Source organism: Lonchura striata, chromosome 6 (assembly GCF_050655825.1).
Source record: "Lonchura striata isolate lonStrDom1 chromosome 6, ASM5065582v1, whole genome shotgun sequence".
Taxonomy (NCBI): domain Eukaryota; kingdom Metazoa; phylum Chordata; class Aves; order Passeriformes; family Estrildidae; genus Lonchura; species Lonchura striata.
This window is the reverse complement of record NC_140708.1, coordinates 22,214,341-22,220,879: the sequence shown is the minus strand read 5'-3', so window position 1 is coordinate 22,220,879 and position 6,539 is coordinate 22,214,341.

Genomic DNA, 6,539 nt, shown 5'->3' with positions numbered 1-6,539 from the left:
GATCCTGCAGATTCTTCTTTTACTGAAATGGTGAGTTCAACTGGGAGAAGTCAGCGGTGCTGGAGTCTGGCTTTTCCATCACATCCTCCTTCACATCTCCAGCTGGAGAATCTCTTACCTGCCCATTAGGGAAACAGTCCTGTGGCATAAAGTTCTGTCTTCTGGGATAATTTACTTTCTCACTGAGATTGAGAGACCTCAATAAATATCTTTATAGTGGACAAAAAAATATCCTAGAGTGAGACTGTCCCATGGGACAAAGAAAAGCAGACACAAGTGAACAGACCACATGGCAAGTGCACGTGAAACAGAGAGGAGGGGGATAGGGCTGCAGAAATCAAACATCAAATAATGTTAGTGTATGTTCTTATTCAGAGACCTCAGACTTCCATGTGAAACTTTTCCAGCTTGCTCACTCACACAGGAGCACTGGCTGAGTTCAGTGTTTCCTGTTGATAATTTTTCTGCCTCATCTCTCGGCACAGAGCTAAGACCATTCCCTGCTGTTGTGAAAGCCGTTTTCAATAGGCACTGTCCCCCCTGGGCTGCCAGCTGAGGCTGCTCCCTGGAGAGCTACACCCCTCTCAGAGTCTATTAAAGCTCAATTACCCAGGGCTGACTGGCCTTGTTGTCTGGCAAAGGGAGGTAGGATGTTTCTCTCCCTCCCAGGGCCAGGGCTGCTTTACTATGGCCCAGCCAGATCACATCTATGTATCAATTTAATAAGATCAAATCAAGTACAAGATGTGAGGGGAGGAAGGCAGTGAAAAGAAAAGCTGTGAGAAGGCAGCTCAGAAAGTCGCCAGTGCCTGCCTAGGCAGGACCATCTAGCCCAGTAATGACAAAGGGCACTGCAGGCACAATGGAGTGTCTTGGTTTATATCAGCATGGACCTCCTGGCCTCACACACCCTGTCCACCAGCATCTTCTTGTGCCAACCCAGCACAGCATTTGAGTCATTGGTGGTTTCTCAGGGACCATAACCACTCTCTCCTATGTCCCACTGCCATTCTGTTGCCACACTGTTCCCAAGGAGGTTTCACATCTTCAGCAGTCAAGTTCTGGCCTTCCCCACATGCTGGGAAAGCGCTGTCATCAGTGCCAGCACAGAAGTTTCTATCAGTGATGAATACCTCCCACCTACACCCTCCCTCTTTGGATGTGTCTTTTGGGGTCTGAGTCCACAGACAGAGTTATACAAATAGATCAGTCATACAGATAGCAGCCGTGTTTCATTTATTACTCAGAATCCTTATGGGCAAAGAAAATAAGAGAAGCTGAAAAAATGTAAACCCATTTATTTTGTTCCTCCTCCCTTAAGGACCCTTACTTTCCAAAGCCGCTTCATTGGCAGAGAAAGTGGGGGTGAGGGAAAGGAAGACACACTGACACACGCAAGGTCTAACTTTGGGTTAGCATGTCTCCACCATGGTCCACAGGACTCTGAATGTCACACAGAGATCAAGAGGTAAAGTCTCAGGTGCCTCTGGAATGAATCCTTTATCCTCATCACATAGGCAAAGAAACTGAGGCAGGGGAGAAGCCTGGCAGCCATTTACAAAATCTCTCAGAGATGCGCCTGAGAAGTGGAGACAGGTGAAGCAGGGTCCCCAAGTACCAGGCTGCCTGTCTTCCTTGGTTCACTGTGACATGTGCCACCAACTGAGGAACAGGGGAATAGAGGAGACGAAACTCATCAAATGCAAACTATTCACTATTCACTAGCACACTGAGTCACAGGGCAAGAGTAGGCCCTGCCAGAACCTCCCCTATTCCCTGTTTCTGGTAGAAATCAGAATCTGTGGGAATGCACTCCAGAGCTCCTTGTGAAAACTCATTTCTACTACTGAGCAGGGAGAGCACGATGTAGCAGTGCAAACACAGATAGTGCAGCCTCTCCAGCCCAGAGGTGCACAGAAGAGCAGGGCTGGTGCACTCCTTGTGCATTCACAACACAAGAGCTGTCTTGGGTGCAAAGATGAGCTGACAAGAAAATGCCTGAACCCCAAATCTTTTTCTCTTGCCTTGAGTTAATCCACTGCACAAAGAGCATGAAAAATCCCATCTGTGCTGAGGCCAGGGACAGTGGAAACATCTTGTCCCCTTCCCATTCAGAACAAGCCCAAAGTGAATTCCTGTAGACCAAGCTCAGGCTCAGTTAAGGGGAATTGTACCAGTCTGGTGATTCAGAGAGAGATAAACCTTCATTTAAGAGGATTTTTTGCTTTGTGCTATCTGTGGTTTAAGAACTTCAGAGCCTCAGAGGTGAAGATGTTCTTGCTGATAAAAGAGAAGAGAGTCCAGCCTGCCACACAGTGATGAGGGAGATTTCCAAGAGGACAACATGTACAAACAGAGCTGTCCAGCTTGATCAGCCCCATGTTTGGTGTATTGAAAGCCTGCTGAAGAGTGCCTTGACCTGCAGTGGACTTGAGCAGTGGCTGGGAAAGTCCAGCAGAGCACCAGAACAAGAACACTCTGCCCCACAGTGTAAGAGGTAGTAAAAGTCAGATGAAGTGAGGCGAGGTGGCTTAGGCTACCCAACAGGCTGGTGGAAAAGGACTGAATATTCCCTCATGTGGTGCCCATGCCCATTGCTCCAGCTGCCTCCCACGGAGGAAGCAGGATCTGATGCCACCAAGCAACTTATCCTTGGCGTTGACATCTGACAAACCAAAATGGGCATCAAATTTATGCTCATGGCATGGCACAGTGCAGGGCACAAGAAGCCCTGGGTGCCACACTCCTAGATGGAGCCTTAAGGCAGCCTCATTCCTAGAGTACCAAGCAAAATTACCCTCCCTGCCCCCATCCCCAGACATCACTCCCTGGAGCTTTACAGCAGGACCACAGGCACATGAGAGAGGGATGGGGACACAGAGAGATGATCTCCCACCAGCAACTGTGTGAGGAGGATTAAAAAAAAAAAAGGGAAAAATATGGAAGAGAGGCTGTGAGCAGAGACAGAGAAAGAAAAAAAGGAGTGGGAAGGGAGAAAGTGAGAAAAAGAGAGAGAGTGAGAAAAATGACAGGAGCTGAATTTTCGGCGCCCTCACTTTAAATCAAGATAAAAGACTGAAATGGAAAATAACAGTCCAGAGAAACCCCTGGACGGCTTTGGGCGTTAATGGAAACACATGGCTGAAGGCTGTAGTGTTGTCAGCTTCCCCGTGCTCTGACATTCCTTTCTGATAATCCGGCCTGCCATAAAATTAGAATAGCAAATACCTCCTGACAAAGATGCATGTTTCCCTCTATTGTGCCATCATAAAAAAAACTCCGCTGGTGACTCGAGGAGCCGCAAACTTCAATTTAAATTTACAGTGCGGCGGAAGGAAAGTGATATGCACTCAAAAATTTTAATAACCTATTAAGTTACGACTTCAATTTCATTTTATGAATATTTTCCTTGGGGAGCAGTGCTATCACAGAGAAAGATAGAAATTTAAAAAAGATAAATAGTGCCATTAATCTCCAACATTTCTCTTCCATTATCCTTGAAAATTAGGAGTTATTTTTGTTCAGATCTTCATGTAATTAGCTCCCTACACTTGATTCACTAGCCAGAAAATGACCATGTTCAGAAAATTAAAAATTTGTCATTAAGTGGAATTTAACATAATATCATTTATCTTTATCTATTCCCCAGCTGACAGCAGGAGCCTTGGAAGTGATACAGGCTTCTGTGTCAGAGAGTAGAGGCAAGTCCTCGACATGAGAGGGAGAGTGCAGGAGTGTGGGGGGAGGCTATAAGGATGTGGGAGAAGGGGAGCGTGTGAGACAAAAAGGAAGCAGGAGCTGGAGTCACAGGAAGAGGGGGAGAAAAGGAGGAGTGGGCCATGGGAGGAGAGGGAAAATGCAGCAACCAGGCAGAGGAGCAGGGCAGACAGCCAGGCAGGGTGAAGGGTGGAGGAAGGAGCAGAAGGGATGAGGAAGAAGAGGACAGGAAAAGCAAGGTAGATCTGTCTGCTGAGCACAGTGGCAGAGCTCTGGAAGTGCCACCATGAAGCCAGCTGGGTGTCATATGAAAGCAGAATCGGTGGCTTGGTGAAATCCTGACCTGGCGGGATCCCTGTGTGTGTGCACTGGATGAATACTAAGGCACTGGTTCCTGCTGATGGCTTTCTCTAGTTCTTTCCCTGTCCAAGCACCCCCATGAAACACAGGGCAAGACCCAGAAGAAATCCTCATCAAGGTCAGAGGAAGGCTTTTGGTGCCCATCAAAGACCTAAAGCCTATATTGGCAACAAGATCCAAATGAACACTGGCTGTTAGCAGACCTCATCCTCTTCAGGTGCTTCAGAGTGATCCACTTTATACCCTCCCCAAGTCACTATCACCTTGTAGAGAGGGCAAATTGAGGCCTAAGAACAGGTTTTGACTTGCCCAAGGTGGTGAGATTGGAAGCAGAGCTGGCATCAGACCTTCTGCTCCAACTCTTACTTTCCACTCCCTTATCTCAACTAATCCTGTGTGCACACCACAAGTGCAACAAGACCAGCTCTCCAGCATAGGCTGAACTACAACAAGAAGCCTCTGCAGCTTCTTAATCTCTCTCATTGACTGAAAAACATTAGCTTCCTAACCATCTCATTTAATCTGTCTCACCTACTCTCAGTGGTGAGATCTGATAAAATATCTCTCTGGAGAAAATGAAAGAGAGTAGGTGGAAGGAAGGAGAAGAGCACCATAAAGCAAACACTATGGGCAGGAGCTATTTTAAATAACTGGCTAGCTAAAAAAGCCAAGGACATTAGCTACTCAGCAGTTCCATCACAAGAGCTTGTGCTATTTTAAGCAAATATTTTTGCTTCTCTATTCTGGGTTAAAGTTTGGGAAATTTTCCACTCCTCTCAAAGAAGTTTTGGAGGGTTTTATTTAGCTGGGTTCCCTTGTCCTATATCTTAATTTTCAAACTTTGTGCATAATTTTGTTCTTATTTAGTCTTAAAAGTACAATTAAATGTACTGGTGAAGAGCCAAAAAGATCAGCATTTCATCAAAAACAAACTTAATGACCTCGTGCTCTACCATGTACACTTCTGTGCTAAACTTAACACAGAATTTTGCCCAAATGTCTACTGGACAGTGGTATGTCACAGATCTGTACAAGAGGACATAAAACAGCAGAGGAACCTTCTAGTTCAGACACTTATCACCATGCTCCATGGTTGTGATTTTTTAATGCAACCTAGGGAGTTATATATAAAAAATCTCCTCACAGGTTCCAACAGCAAGCCACAGTTGGCAGCTACAAAGTACTGCCCACGTGCACCAACCTATTACTTTCTATCTATAAAAAGACAAGATAGGTCAGGATGATCATGCTTATCCTGCAGCAGGACACAGAGGCACTGGAAGTATCTTGGGTGCTACAGCAAGCCAATGGCAGATCCAGGCGTGGGACCCAACCATCCTGCCTCATTTCCACAGGCTAAAGCTGACAGCTCTGAAGTTTTCCACCACCAGCTCAAACAACCTCTGTATTCTGGTGCATGTGTAGCTGGAGTCAACAGAGCATAGGTCTGTGTACTGGGTTTTGCTAGGTACTGGGTGTGGCTCTAGATCGGATCTTAGCTAAAAGAAAATAGCAGCTACTGCAGTACTTGCCCCAGTGGAGCAGACAGCTGTCTCTAGAATCTGTTCTGGGACTCATTTACTCATCTTAATTGTACTGCACCAATGTCTCTGGTCTAAGCACTGACTGGAAGTACCCAACACTCATCACCTGTCATATCAACATCACTGCAGAGCAAACTCTTTCCAACCAGCGATGTGAAATGTCAAGAATCACCTCATTCCTTCAGCAGGCCATGTCAGTGAGTTAGCTGGGACAGTCACCAGGCTGGAGGGCCCAGGGCAAAAAGCAAGGTTGAGTATATTGGCATAGGAGGGAAAAGTTTATCTCTGATCTTTGTGGAGCACCTCTCCATGGCAACACAGATTGACACACTGTCATTTCTTTCTGTCCGTGTTGGGATGGATTTCTGACTGATGCAGAAATCAGGAATGTGGTTTCCTCTCACTGCTATATTGCCCAAACCATTTTGTTGTGCATCCCTGAGCATGTTCTTTCCACCCTGGATCTCAAGGGGCCTTTCCCTCAGGTCTCCTCCCTCCCACCCTCCCACTCAGACTCATGCTCCTCCTCTCCCATCCCTCCACATGTTCTTTCTTTTGTAGTTCCCCTTCATTTTCATTTTTGCTGTTTCTGTCCTCTCTTCTCCTCTGCTAGTGCTGTTTGATTCATGGTGCTCTCAAAGCAGAGGAGAAGGCTGCTTCTTCTCTTATCCACTTATAATACGATTTACCAAAGTGTCTTCAATTTGTTCCCCCACTCCTTGACTTAGTGGCTATCCTTGCTTGCCTTAAAATCAGTTCTCTTCTTCCTCTATCCACTTCAACCCTTTTATATGCCCTTACAGGCTAAGCTAGACTGTTCTCTTCCTTTCTCCACACACAGACTCTGGCCCATCCCCTCCTACTTCTCCCATTCCTTTCTCCTGCTCCCCCTCCTCACCAGAGCTTCAGCACTGCAGC